General features: G+C 38.6%; 1 protein-coding gene across 4 annotated transcripts in view; it reads left to right on the forward strand.

Moving 5' to 3' along the window:
* The window catches only part of HECW2 (HECT, C2 and WW domain containing E3 ubiquitin protein ligase 2), a 392,336-nt gene that overhangs the window by 41,047 nt on the left and 337,017 nt on the right, over positions 1 to 14,272 (forward strand). The window contains exon 1 of one of the 4 annotated variants that reach the window (XM_064373219.1): positions 3,732 to 4,011. The exons of the other annotated variants lie outside the window; for them this stretch is intronic. The gene's annotated coding sequence lies outside the window, so the exon portion shown is untranslated. Of the gene's footprint in view, positions 1 to 3,731; positions 4,012 to 14,272 lie in introns of those variants that run through there. 4 annotated transcript variants of the gene reach the window in all.

Raw genomic sequence — 14,272 nt, forward strand, 5'->3', positions numbered from 1 at the left:
TGCCCCAAGGCTATCAACTCTTAAATCAGGGATATTGCAAATATTTTTCCATAGTTTTCAATTTGCCTTTAAGTTTATTCACAATATTTTTGATTGAGATTTTTAGTTTTTGGTAGTCAAATATAACAGTTTCTTTTTCTTCGTTGTTTCTGCCTCTGTGTTATTCTTAGGATGTCTATCTTTATTCAAAGATTACACCTCGTCTGCATTTTAGTTCATGTCTTCATCCACGTACTTTAATCCCACAGATATTCACTGAGTGTCTCTTATACAGCAGGGCTAAGAGAATTGTCAGACATAAAGTAATAAACCTTGCACGTTTGGAGCTTCAGTCTAGCAGGAAATTGACCTTAATAAGTACAGGATGCTAAGTGAAATATGGCAGGCACAGAAACATAAATTCTGTATAATCTCATTTATAAATGGAATCTAAAGAACGTCATCTCATAGAAACAGAGGGTAGAAGGGTCAGGAATGGGAGAAAGCAGGAGATGTTAGCCAAAGGGTACACACTTCTAGTTATAAGATGAATAAACTCTGGAGACTTAATGAACAGTATGGTGACTATAGTGAATAATAATATATTGTATATTTGAAATTTGCTAAGACAGTAGGTCTTAAGTATTCTTGCCACAAAAAAAGAAGGTAATTATATGAGGTGATGGACATGTTAATTGGCTTGATTTTGGTAATCATTTCATAGTGCTTACATATATCAAAACATCATGTTGTATTCTTTAAATATATACAATTTTCTTTGTCAATTATACCTCAGTGAAGCTGCGAAAAGAAGAAAATAGGCCTTAATTTCTTTTAAATTTGCACAAATAAAATTAAAACTGTGCTAAGTATTGTGAAGGAGAGGTAAATAGTAAAATAAAATGTCTACTGAGGGTAACTGACCTGCTTGGAGAAGTCTGGGAGGGGTTTCCAGTAGAAGTGGTCTTGATGGACGATTGTAGTTAAATCACATAAAGAGGTGGTGGAGAAAGGCATTGCAGGCCTGGCAGACACCATTGTGGCGGAAGCACGAAGATCAAGCACGATAAAGCAAGATATGTCAAGATATGGCTGGAAAGGAATTTTGAAGCTAGACCATGTGGGGACTTGTAAGTCTTGTTATGAATTTTGATATTTTGTTGTAAGAGCAACGGAAAACCACTAATCTCATTTAAGGAGGTTGTTCAAAGTAGATGATACGATGCTGTCTTTTCTTTTTAAAAATACTTAACTCTTTAATACTTTTGGAGTTTGTTTTTATGGGGCTTACAAATTTTTTTTTTCCAAGCAGTTAATCATAGTCACTGTACCTTTTGTTGAATAATTTTTTCTTTTCTCATTTTTCTGAAGTGTACTTTTATCAGAAAGTAAAATTTTATATATCACGTGTGTCTATTATGCAGTAAGATGTTTTGGTAGGACCCATGTGCTATGATCTGAATGTTTGTGTCTGTCCCCACCCTTGCCAAATTCATATGTTGAAACCTAACCTCCAGTGTGATGGTATTAGGAGGTGGTCTTTGGCAGGTGATTAGGTAATGACAGTGGAGCCCTCATGAATAGGATTAGCAACCTTACAAAACAGGCCCCATACAACTGCCTTGTCCCTTCCACCACATAAGGACACTGCAAGAAGGAGCCCTGTGAATCAGAAAGGTGCCCTCACCAGACACCTGCCTGCTTGATCTTGGACTTGATCTTGCACCTCCCAGCCTCCACAGTGGTGATAAATACATTTCTGTTGTTTATAATCTACCCAGTTTATGGTATTTGTGATAGCAGTCCAAACAGAAAAAAAAATCCTTGATTTTTCTTCCTTATTTAGTCTTACTTTGGGGGAAGTCTGTTCATTTCTATTGTAGGCCACATTTATCCTTATTCTTGGTGTCTCTATTTTGGGTGATCTTGAATGTTTGACAGTCTTCCTTTGGCCTTTTAAATTGGAGGGCAAGGTGCTGTGCACAGTCTGGACCTAACTGTGCTTTATCTTGGCCTTTATTGGCTGTGGATCTGTTGTCCATTGCAGGGAATTTTTGGTTTCTTGTTCAGGTCCTTTTATGAGGGTGGGAATTGATTCTTTAATGTTGTGGAAACACAAGTATTTTCCAAGCCAACAATTTTGCACACTGCACAGCATACTGCTATTCATTCTTCTAGGCTAAACTTCTCCGATGATTGACTTAATATTTGTGATCAAAGTCCCAGACCCATTGCATGCTGGAAAGTGAAGCTGGTGGAAATTAAAGTGGAATTGGTACAAGAACAGACTTACTAAGATATAGGGGAAGTTCTCAGTGACTTTAGAATGCAGGTTGAGGGAGTAGTTTCCTCCCCTTTGTGTGCAAAGCCCAGTTTCTGGGAGGTGGGGCACACAATTTGGCTAGGTGGAGAAAATTCTGCTATTTGATCATCCTTCTTATTCCTTGATTAAGATCTCAGGGCTTCAAATGAGTTTTAGTTAATAGATGTTTCTTCAGTTTTTTTGTAGGTCATTGAGCCATTTGTCAAGATTCCAGGACTGTGAAAACATCAATAAGATGATGAGCCAGTGAATGTAAACCACAAGTTGTTTGTTTCTTGCCATTGTAATTCAGAAATCTTTTTAAGAAAATCCCTCCAGCCCTATCTTAGATATCAGGGAGATACCCTCCCTGGCAAACAATCTCTTGGCTTCTGTGCCACTTGAGGCTGGATTATTTTGTTGAGTGAGATGTCAAGTTTACTGACTTGAAGAGTTTTTTATTGGTTAGGTGAAAATGACACTAGCATATAAATATGCTTTGAGGCTTGTGTGGATTGGCTATTACTGATGGCTCAAGTTAATAGTGTTTTAGGTTAGAAACACCTAGTATGTGGAACATCAGTTTGATTGAATATAAAATTTTATAAGAAGACTCCTTTGGTCTGGTGAGCCACTGGCCTGAAGACTTCTCCAAACTGTTCTACAAATCAGAACAGTTTAAATCAGAGTTTAAATGCAGATGTTTCCTAGACCAACACATTGCTGCAATTTCTACCATGTTTTCTTGGTCACTGCTTCATCCTGCTGAGGAGCCTGATGGCAGTGGGGTAGTGCTTGGAAGTATAATTTTGTTGAAGGGTGTAATGCATTTGTAATGCTCTGCTTACTTCCTTATTATCTTATTATCTGCTTACTTGCTTATTACCATTTGTAATGCTCTGCTTACTTGCTTATTATTTGTCTCCTCAGTAGTCTCTAAGCAATGGCATGTGTATCTGTTTTATTCTCTACTGTGTGTCCAGGGCCTAGCACAGTATCTGGTGCTCCATGTATATTTGATGAATGAATGAATGAACTTGAAAGAGTCTCAGTTCCAAGTACCCACAGGTTACAGGGAAGTTATAGACAAGTTTTTGCCTTTATTGGTTAACCTGCAACTTTAGTTAATTTTGTTCCAAAACTTCTTCCAGTTGTAGAAAATCACTCCATGTAATGCATACTGTTGGGTGGAATTTGAACAAAATGGTGTTTCTGAAGAAGAGCAATTGCATGTGAAATACATTTTCTTGTGACTAGACTAGCAAAAATAATTTATTAGCCTCTAGCTTATTTAAATTTGATTCCTAGAAAGCAGTTATAGTAAAACACAAAAGCCTGTGAGAAAGGATGGGATATTTATCCCTTAGGCCCTACTCACCCACCTTTTCTGGGACTTGGGGCACAATCGTCTCCCCTCGGGGCCTTATCCAGACTAGGAAATGGAAACAGTTTTTATTGGGTGGGATGGAGATTTGGAGACTTTCTGGGTTCTAGGGTTATGCTGAGAGGGATTTCATTTTGCTGGAGACTTCCTTAATGCTGGAAACATTTTGAGGCCAGATCTGGAAGTACTTTTCTCCTGATTCGCTGAAGAGGAAGGATTCACCCTGTCACTGCCATTCTGGCCTCTACCCTTTATACAGAAGAAAAATCTAATGGAACCAAATGGTGGAGATGCTTGGCCAGCCACAGAGAAGGATGAGAGGAAGCCTCGGGCTCAGGAAGAGGAGGTAAGACACTTACCTTAAGGAGCCATAGAGAGAGGGAGAGAGGAAGGACTTCCCTGGCCTCTCAAGGTGGTTATGTGAGGAGTTGAGCTGGTGATTTAGGAAACAATAAAAGCACTGTTTTGTACCATGCTCCTGACTCTGCACTTTATTTTTTAATAGTAAGGCTTCTCTGCTAATGGACTATGAATATATCTCTGTTTTCTCTGAAGATAGAGGCTAGGTCATCTGTGAGTGAGACAGATAAAGGTTGTATGGAAATTTTGAGGAGAATGGGGAAAGTAAGAAACAGTTGTCACGAGAGTGGACCAGAAAGCTGCCAGGAGAAAATTTAGAAGGCTTTCCAGGCAGCCAAGGGCCTGGGGGTCACTTTGTTGGGAGACTATAAACATCTTCTGACACAAACCTGATTGGTGAGCTGCACAGCATTTAAGACGCTTTCTTTGACCATAAGTCTTTAGGTTTGATTTAGGACTTAAATATTTCTCCCTGGTACTCTGTTGTCAACTTGGCCATGCTTTAAATTCTTATCATTTTGGGTCAAAATGCTAGTTTCCTGCATCTCTCTTCTAAAGGACAGGTCATGCCTTGTTTCCTCTTTACCTGTAGGACCTAGTCCTGTGGCACTGTCTTAATAGGATCTGGGTAATGTTTGAATTAACCAGATGAGAAGAGAAGGGTGAGAAGTGAATCAGGATGATATGTTGTCATGAAGGCTGAGGAAGTGATAGTTGACAGTAAGAAATGCTATGAAAATGAAATGAAGAAGTGTTGTATATAAAGGAAGTCAGCTGATGACCTTGGAGAGGAGAGCGCCAGGCAAATTTGGATCCTGAAGACAGATCACAGAGGCGTGTGAAAAGAACGCATGACTGAATATTATTGTTTCCTCAAAATTTGGTATAATTTTCAATTCATATTGATTCTCTTTCAAATTAGGGAGTAATTATTGTACACCTAAGCTTAACAGAAATTAATAGTCATGTTTACCATTTAAACAAAGTTATCAGATACTACATTTAGATGACCTGAAACTGTATAGCACTGCAGAGATGTTAGATCTTTCTTTATGTAATATGTGCAGGGGAAAAATTATGTTATACCTGTATAAAGAAGCATATTAAATCCAGACATTTGTGTGTTTTGAATTATTATCTGGAATAGAGTAAACAAAAGCCAAGTTCTGCTAGGTTGTGTCTATGAATATCAGTCTTTCCATTTTCTAGAGTGGAGTGATTCAAAATAGTTGTGTTTTTTATAGTCTTTCACTTTTTAACAGTAGCTTGCCATTTTTGTAGTCTTTTAAGGTCTTATGCAAATGTTTTCGAAAAAGAGTATCTACTTACTATTTCTTTTCACTTAACTTTCTCCTGCCCCTGTCTTTGGGTATAAGAGTGATTGTGTTTCTTTCTGATAAAATGAAGTGGGTGTGTCTCTTAGGCTGTTTTCGTTGTGAAACTTTTATTTTTTTTGGCCCTGAAGTATTGCATTTCAAGGCGTCTTCTAAACCTAAGTAGCCTATGGAGCTATTTATCTGGTCTGTTGTGATGGAGATGAGAGGAACATTTGGATTTCATTTAACTTCTTAGTTGCCATTGGAGGCAATGGAATTTTTATTGGACAAAAAAACGAACACTTCTATTTCATCCCAACTGGAAGTTTGAATGCTTGGTATTGTGTTGTGTACATGCTAGCAACGAGGCATGAAATATTTAAAATCTTTATTGATCTTATTAGAAATTCTTTTTTAGTCATTTATCTTCTTGGTTGTAACTAAGGTTCTTCCACTGTATTTGGTCTTAAGTTACAACAAACTGCTAAGGCAGAAGATAAGAATTGGATGTTCTCATTGATCATGTATACATCTTCCTGAAAGAGGCTATTTAAATAGATGCCTAATCAATTATAGTACATTCTTAACAATAGAATTCTATTTTGCCATTTAAAATAACACTATAAGGAAAAATGCATTACCACAAGGTGGTCTCTGCAATATATTTTTCAGGCAATAAAGGTAGTAACAAAACAGCATTTATAACATGTTCTCATTTTTGTTATCCATTGACCTGTGTATTTGTGTATTTATGGAAAGAAAAGTCTGGAAGGATATATAGCAAAATGTCTCTGAGTATTAGAAATAAGGGTGGCTTTCACTTTATTCCTAGTAACATTTATAGAGACTAAAAAGTAATAGTAATTTTAAAAGGAAAAGCTGTTTTCTTAAAGCATTTTCAATGAAAATGAAAACCTCATGTTTCTTAATTTTTTTTTTTTCTTTGAGACGCAGTCTCACTCTGTTACCCCAGCTGGAGTACAGTGGCCTGATCTCGGCTCACTGCAACCTCTGCTTCCCAGGTTCAAGTAATTCTTCCGCCTCAGCCTCCCAAGTAGCTGGGACTACAGGTGCTCGCCACCACGCCTGGCTAAGCGTGTATTTTTTTTTGTATTTTTAGTAGAGACGGAGTTTCACCATGTTGGCCAGGCTGGTCTTGAACTCCAGACCTTGTGATCCACCCGCCTCAGCCTCCCAAAGTGCTGGGATTACAGGCGTGAGCTACCGCACCTGGCCAATTCTTTTCTTTTCTTTTTTTTTACTTAGTTCATTTCTACTTCATAGAGATATATCTAGAATGACAGAGAAAACGACTTCCCAACTGTGATTCATTTTGTAGAGGAGTCACATCACTGTTTGAACTTGTATTTAAATTACAATCAGAAAATACAGCTCGTCATCAGGACTAGGAAATGAAGACTGGATGGAGACTTCTAAGCAGGAATTAGAGTCCAAGCTTAGAATATGAAGTGAAAGAGAGTCAGTCAGTCTACCTCCATATGGCTCGTAGATGAGTTAACCAAACTAGTGTCCAATTCCAGCCTGTGTAGGCAAGGTCAGAGTAATGAGGAAATCTCATGTGGAATCGATCAAGAAGCAAATACTTTCTGACTATTGAATATCCAACAGGAATTGGACAAGCCTCCAAGTCTGGCAGGTTACACTGAAGATTCTATGTTCATTAGTGAAGCTTGTCAGCCAGACTCTGCAAATGCCTGTCCTCTCCAAGCACTGAATCATACTCTCTTATACCTTTGGCTTGCCATTTACACACCTTGGGAGAAAGGGACTACAAACCAGTTCAGCTTAGAATATTATTGCATTGCCTGAAACATATCAGGTCGATTGGTTAATATACTTTGCTATGTGTATCATTTCTTTTTCAGTTTTTCTGGGAAAATATCTGTGGAGGCATTGCTGAAGAAAACTGCTGATATTATAATCTGTCTATGTAGGAACTTTAAACAAAAAATGCTTTTTATAAGATAAAAACTATAAAAGTCAGTTGTAGTCATAGTAGTTTCAATGTGTAGATATGACTTTGATGTAGACATTGAAGGATGTGGAGACGTTAAGAGCAAGACTGGCAAATTTCAGAAAATGTAGTGTTGTCCAGCTAAGTTGAATTTAGGTTAATGGAATATTCTTTGAAACCATTTAAAAATGTAATTACATTAATGAATCTTACAAACATCTTGAGTGAAAGATGACCCTAAATAATGTATTACAATATTGTTCTGCTCACATGCAGTTCAAAAACCAAACTGTATTGTGTTTGGGATACATTTAAAAGTGGTAAAACTATGAAGGAAAGAAAAGAAGTCATTTTCCTTAAAGTAATGATAGTGAGACCTCCTGGAGGAGGGAGGGACACGTGATCAGGAAAGGGAATACAGGGGTCCCAGGCTGCTGACAGTGCTCTATTTTTTTACCTGGATGGTGGTTATGTAGGTGTTTCCTTTAAAATTATTTGTTACGCTGTAGATTGATGTCTTAGCATTTTCCAAATCTTGTATTTTCTAATAAAAAGGCTTTAAAAAGGATAAAATGACTATCATAGTGAGTATGTACTCTTTGGTCTGAGAGTTTGTGGGGTTGGATTGTGTCCCCTGCAAGGTTCATATGTTGAAGCGCCAACCCCTCGTACCTTGGAATGTGACCTTAGTTGGAGATAGGTTCGTTAAAGAGGTAATGAAGTTAAAAGGAGGTCATTAGGGGGAGCCCTAATCCAATGTAACTGATGTCTTTATAAAAAGGGGGAAACATGGGCAGAGAGAGATGCACAGAGGAAGACTATGTGAGGAGACATAGGAGGAGGACTGCTACCTATAAGCCAAGGTGAGGAAAGAACAGATTCTTCCCTCACAGCCCCAAGAAGGAACCAACCCTGCCGACACCTTGATTGTGGGCTTCTAGCCTCCAGAACTGTGGGAAAATACATTTCTGTTGTTTAAGCCACCCAGGCTGTGATGTTTCTTATGGTAACCCTAACAAAGAAACAGTTCAGAAGACTGATAGACATTTTGCCTTTTAATCAGTGGCTTTACTTTATTACAATGACATGTTTTGGGGTTTTCAAAGTAAAGCAGGGGCAGCTACCTTTCCCATGTGACTCAGGAATTTCTAATTAAAGTGATTGAAAGCTGGGAGCAAGGATGTAGCTTATTCTCTGGTCATAGTTACCTAATTATCTTTCATAGCCTTGACTATTTTTTGGTGCTTTTTTCTCTTTTTGTAAGCATCGGTATTATGTAAGATTTCATACTGGATTTCTTTTTTTTTTGAGATGGAGTCTCGCTCTGTTGCCCAGTCTGGAGTGCACTGGTACGATCTCGGCTCACTATAACCTCTGCCTCCCGAGTTCAAGCAATTCTCCTGCCTTAGCCTCCTCAGTATCTGGGATTACAGGCAGGTGCCACCATAGCCTGGCTAATTTTTGTGTTTTTAGTAGAGATAGGGTTTCACTGTATTGGCCAGGCCTGTCTTGAACTCCTGACCTCAAGTGATCTACCTGCCTTGGCCTCCCAAAGTGCTGGGATTACAGGTGTGAGCCACTGCGTCCAGCCCATAGTGGATTTCTCATTGGTGTTATTTAAGTAATGAGTTGTAGTTTTATATTAAAATCATCCAAGCTGTGAAGAAGACCTCACTCAAATTCCGTCAGGTGATGAGAGATGCCCAGGGAAGAGGTCCTTCAGGTGTTGTCTTACAATATAATTCCACTCAGTTGCCCCTCAGTTGCTGGTATAGAGATGAGTTTCCTCGCTGACCTTGAAGCTGGATATGATCATGTGATGAAGTCTAGCCAATGGGGAAAGTCTAGCCAATGGGGAAAATCTAGCCATTTCTCTTTCTTCCTTCCTGCTGATTGAGAGATGGTGAGACTTGAAAGAGCCACCTGCAAATAGACGTGGAAGCCCTTCCTGTGTATTGCTTACCTCTTGTCTGTTAAATGTAAAATATAAATATTGCTCTTGTTCAAGCCACGTTGGTTTCTGTGTGGTGGCACCTGAATCTATATCCACAACTAATACACACCAGTAGTTAGAGGTAGGTAAGGGCTATAGTCTTCTACCAATGCCCCCAACCCTCAGACATGAAAGCAAATCTTTATTTGCGAGAGGACGCAAAAACACACCTACAACCTATTTTGTAAGTTTGATAGAGTCTACAACTCTGCCCTTTTAGGTGTTCCTGCATTGTCTAAGAGGTTTGCTTGGAGCAAATATAACACTATTATAAAGGCAGGATTCAGTTACACTTACAGTTGGCCTTGGACAGCCAGAATCTTCCATCTGAACTGTGCCTGAGTGCAGCATCCCTCCTAGGGTCCTGTTCTTGAGTTCAGCCTTCTGAACATGCTAGATTATACCCCATTATGGAATGCTGGGGTGCCCCTGAAGTATTTCTAATCAATTCACAAGTCTTGAACATCTCAGAATTCAACAATAAAAACGCATCTCTACATTTCTGATATCCATTTCGATAACTGACAGCCTCACCTCTTTACTGGAGATAAAGATAGCTGAAAATTTAAGAGACAGTAGCCATCTCTTAATGTGGCCCTTTGATTAACTGAGTCTTCGTGCTATATTGCAGAGGAAGTTTCAGGTCACATAACAGTGGCTGTCTTACTTTCCTGATGCTTACTTCAGTTTCTTTCTGTCTTTTCCTTCTCCTCCTTTTCTGCAGTTGTATATGCTTCTTTCTTCTAGTGTCCTCATAGCTTTTGCTTATTCTTGGCTTCTCCTGCTTTTTTTTTCTGTCTGTACGAGTTGCATTCAAATGCACTGAAAAAGAATCTTGTTGCGTTGCCTAATCACTGTTCAGTACACTTTATCACCCATGGGGTTGAGCTCTCATGCCTGACCACCTTGAAGGCCAGTGGTTTTTCTCATGCCCAGTTCAGAGCTGAAATCTTTAGGTAGGTCAGGCACCAACCCCTGATCCAGATAGTTGTAGCTGGGGTTGTAGGATACATTTCCAAAGTGTACCATAAACTGTTTTTTAAAGGGAAGTCACATACCAAATTTCCAAGACTTCTTTCCAGTATGTTCCTTGATGCTTGAAACCAAACAATGACATAAAAGCCACAAGCCAGATATTCTGGTATAATTCTGACAAATTTAGTTAATTAAATCTATTCAACTAATGTTTATAGAGCATCTGCTAGACACTGTGCTAGACTAGTCATGAAGTCATCTGAAGTCTAGTAGGGGAGACATGTAAACAAATGATGACAAAGGTTTGAGCATAAAACTATTTGCTTCTCTTTGTGGAATGGGTTAATTAAGACAAGGAGCTGGGAAGTGGCACTGAGGGGAGGTCCTCAAAGAATGTAACCACAGACTGGATTTGTGCCTATAAGGAAGAAACCTTCATTTGCATAAAAGATAGCTGTAATAGGAGCTACTTATTATTGTAAACTTGCAAAGATGCACTTTTTTCTTGTCCTGTGAATTTCTTATAGCAGTGAGCATAAACAACTCCTTGTATTTGAAATAATGTAGGTTTAAAGAACTCACCTTTTTCAAAGTATGAGCGATATGTTCTCCTTAATTGAAAATGTCATCAAAGATTGTATAGTCAAAGAGATATACTTGGAAATTATTGAGGAAGTCATTTTGCTACCGTAAGTGATTTTTTGATGCCAGAATTCACTGGAATGAATTCATTGCATTTAATTTGGAGGAATTGAGTTCTCTTGGGCACCATAGACTTTTATAATCTATTAAGTGGTTTTCAATTATTCTCAGTACTTGGGACCAAGTGATGCATCCTCCTAAGAACTTGGGAACGGGAAATCTGATTGCTCTCTGAGAGTTAAATTTTAAAGTTATTGTGTAATGGAGCAGACAGAGTGACTTGCAGGCCTGCCAGAGCTGATTGAATATAAGAACATGGTTTCAGAGAGACTGTGTTAATGGCAGGTACGCTTGGTTAGGTGTCAGAGCAGGATGCCCAAGGATGATCCCTGGCTTGCCCTGGTGTAAATGCTTTCAACTAATGCTGATTGAACATTCCAGTGATACTGCAAACTCTCCTTAGCCAGTTCCATTTTCCCTATCAAAACTCTCATCTGTTAATCAGGACTTTTTGTTTGCAAGAGATAGATACAACTCCACCTTGAAGTGGATTAAGTAAAAAGGGTATAAATGAAAAGTTCAGGGGGTACTGTGGTCTCAGTCATGGCTTGACTCTGATGTAAAGTGATGTTGTCGGGTCATGGCTGTCTCCATTTCTTCCTTCTGCTCTCCCGTTGGGCTTTGTTTTCAGTCAATGCTCTCTCCTTGAGATGGCCCTCAGTGTGTTCCAGCTCAAGTCCTTACCCTTTAGCAATCTGACTAATTACTGGGGAGTTTCAGCCCTGAGATTGGCCAGTCCTGGGACTTATGGCCACCCAACCATCTAAACTATTAGTTCTCATAATGGATGATGAGTGGTTCCCAGAAGTAAAATTGTGTAATTTTGTAAGAGGGAGTAGATTTGAATAGGCAGACATCACAGGTTTCCTCTGTCGTTCTATTATTTGACTTCCATGTGATGCGCTTACAGGAAGCAGAATTTTCTCTGTCAATAAATACACTGGCATTCTTTGTGTTTGGATACGTGTGATCACACACACATGCATCCACACACCTACTCACAGGTAGATCTTATGAGTTTCACTAAGGCGAGCTTGCCCTTGAGAGAGGGATCTACTTAGAATGTAGCAACTCATGGGGTTCCTAAGCGTCCCTGGCTAAGAAGCAAAGTCTGGACTTGAGCAAAGCAAGGTATGAGGTTTGAGGTGCTGCAGGGCCTTTTTTCCTTTGCTGTTCCCTGTTTTCCTGCCCCCTGTTCTTTTCTATTTAATTCCCACAGAGATTACCACATTGTGTGGGTGGTATGCCAGTTTTTAAAAAGGGCGTGGCAACAGGAAGATATGAATTGCCACAACTAATTGGACCTGTCATCTGGCCAACTTTGTGTTTAATAGAAATACTCTCCAGGGACCTCTGATTTGACTTGCTGTTTGAGAAGTAGCATCTTTATTTATCTCATTCCTACATCGTGCTATGCAAATATGACTTGGGTTGAAATTCATTTCTCAGAAATGGTGGTACCTGTGGAATGGTGAGGTAGTTTTGCAACAGTGGGTTGAGACTTTCCAGGGCCTTTCAGCTGGAATGGTTAGAGCAGTTAGGCATTGGGGGGTCGTGGTGTATGCTGTGAAAGAAGAGGGGATGGCTGTTCAGGTCTTGCCTGTCTGTCTCTCTCCTTCCTTTCCCTTTCACAGTGAGGGACTCATGCTTCTTAGCTTAAGGAGAAATGGGACCTTGCTAACCACTCTAGCCTGCCTCTCAGGGGCTCATGAGGCTGAGGGAGGGAGGCCAGCTTGAGTTGGGCACTTGGTCCTGCTAGAGGCTAGGCTGGAGGTGTGCCATCCCACAGAGGCCTGTGTGGGGCCTTGGGAGAAGAGCAAGGCCACACTTCTGATCTTGAACTGAGTGGAGCTGTGCCAATTCTTCTGAGGAAAACTGGTTACTCTCCTTAGTCCTAACTGTAGATTTTATAGTGCCTGCTTTGAGAGGTGCTTGAGGAGTCACTTTGCCTCCTTCATCTTTGTATTGCCTTTGCCTAGTAGAATCCTGGAATGTGGGAGCATGGGGCTGCCTGATGGGTACATGAATTGAATGCCCTGAGAATGCTGCCTAAGGCTCTCTACATATTTTATTACCAATTTACCTGTCTTTCTAAGAAAAGTTTCCAAACCATGCCTTAGAATATGAACAGCAGCACACAAAGGTTGATTACATACTGAGAAGGATAGCAACATTATAGTTAAATTTTTGTAATTACTTCTGCATCTGCACGTCTATAATAAGATCAATAATTTAACATTTGTGTAGGCCATTTTATGTTGAGTATATAATTATATGCACATTTACAAATACATTAAAAATACATTATAATATTTCCAGATTTGTCTTTCTGGGTAGGCCTTTAAAATGTATCTTGAATGTTCTATATAGGAAATACACATATTTTTAATTCTAAGAAGTTATAGGCATCTAAATATGTGACATTCTTCACTTGTAGATTTGTATTTAACTTAAGTATTGGTGTCTAAAATATTTTCTGACTATAGTAATATTTGATTACTACAAAGAATTTGGAAAATATGAAAAGGCATAAAGAAAAAATAAAAATCACTGAAATGCCACCTCTTAGTGATAGCAATTGCTTGCTACTATTTGACAAACTTATGGCTGTCCTTTTTTCCTGTGTGTGTGTGTGTGTGTGTGTGTGTGTGTGTATTATAACTGAATTTTGAGGCTTGATTTTATATATATTAGATACATATAATACTTATATATTTAATATCTAATATATATAACTATATCTATATATAGATATTACATATATCAAATATATCTATATATTAGATATATAGTATCTATATTAGATATATATTAGATATAGATATATATAGATAGATATATCTTTCTCTTTGTATCCATTTATCTATCTATCTATCTATATATGCACATATATATCTCTGTATCCTAAATTATAACCTAAATTTATATTATTTTCATACCCACCTGCTTGTATATATGGACTGTCCCTAGAAGGAGACAGAAGAGTCTGTTAATAGTGGTTGCTTCTGGGGAGAGGAATGGGTGGTTGACAGAAAAGGGTGTAAGGGAGACTTTTCAATATTTACCATCTTTTTGCCTTTGAATATTGTACTATGTGCATATGTTACTTTTTCTAAAAAATGAATGAACTATCTAAAAATTATGCTATGAGCAATTTCCCATGTCAGTAGGAATTTTTTCAAACATGAGTTTTAACTGCTTCTTAATTATCTTAATGTTTATTTTTCATGTCATTCTGGTTTTCCAGAGTTGAGTTTGCCTTTCTCTATGTCCAGTGTGGTTTTAA

Source organism: Aotus nancymaae, unplaced genomic scaffold, assembly GCF_030222135.1.
Source record: "Aotus nancymaae isolate 86718 unplaced genomic scaffold, 86718_ANA_hifiasm-v0.15.2.pri h1tg000008l, whole genome shotgun sequence".
Classification (NCBI taxonomy): Eukaryota; Metazoa; Chordata; class Mammalia; order Primates; family Aotidae; genus Aotus; species Aotus nancymaae.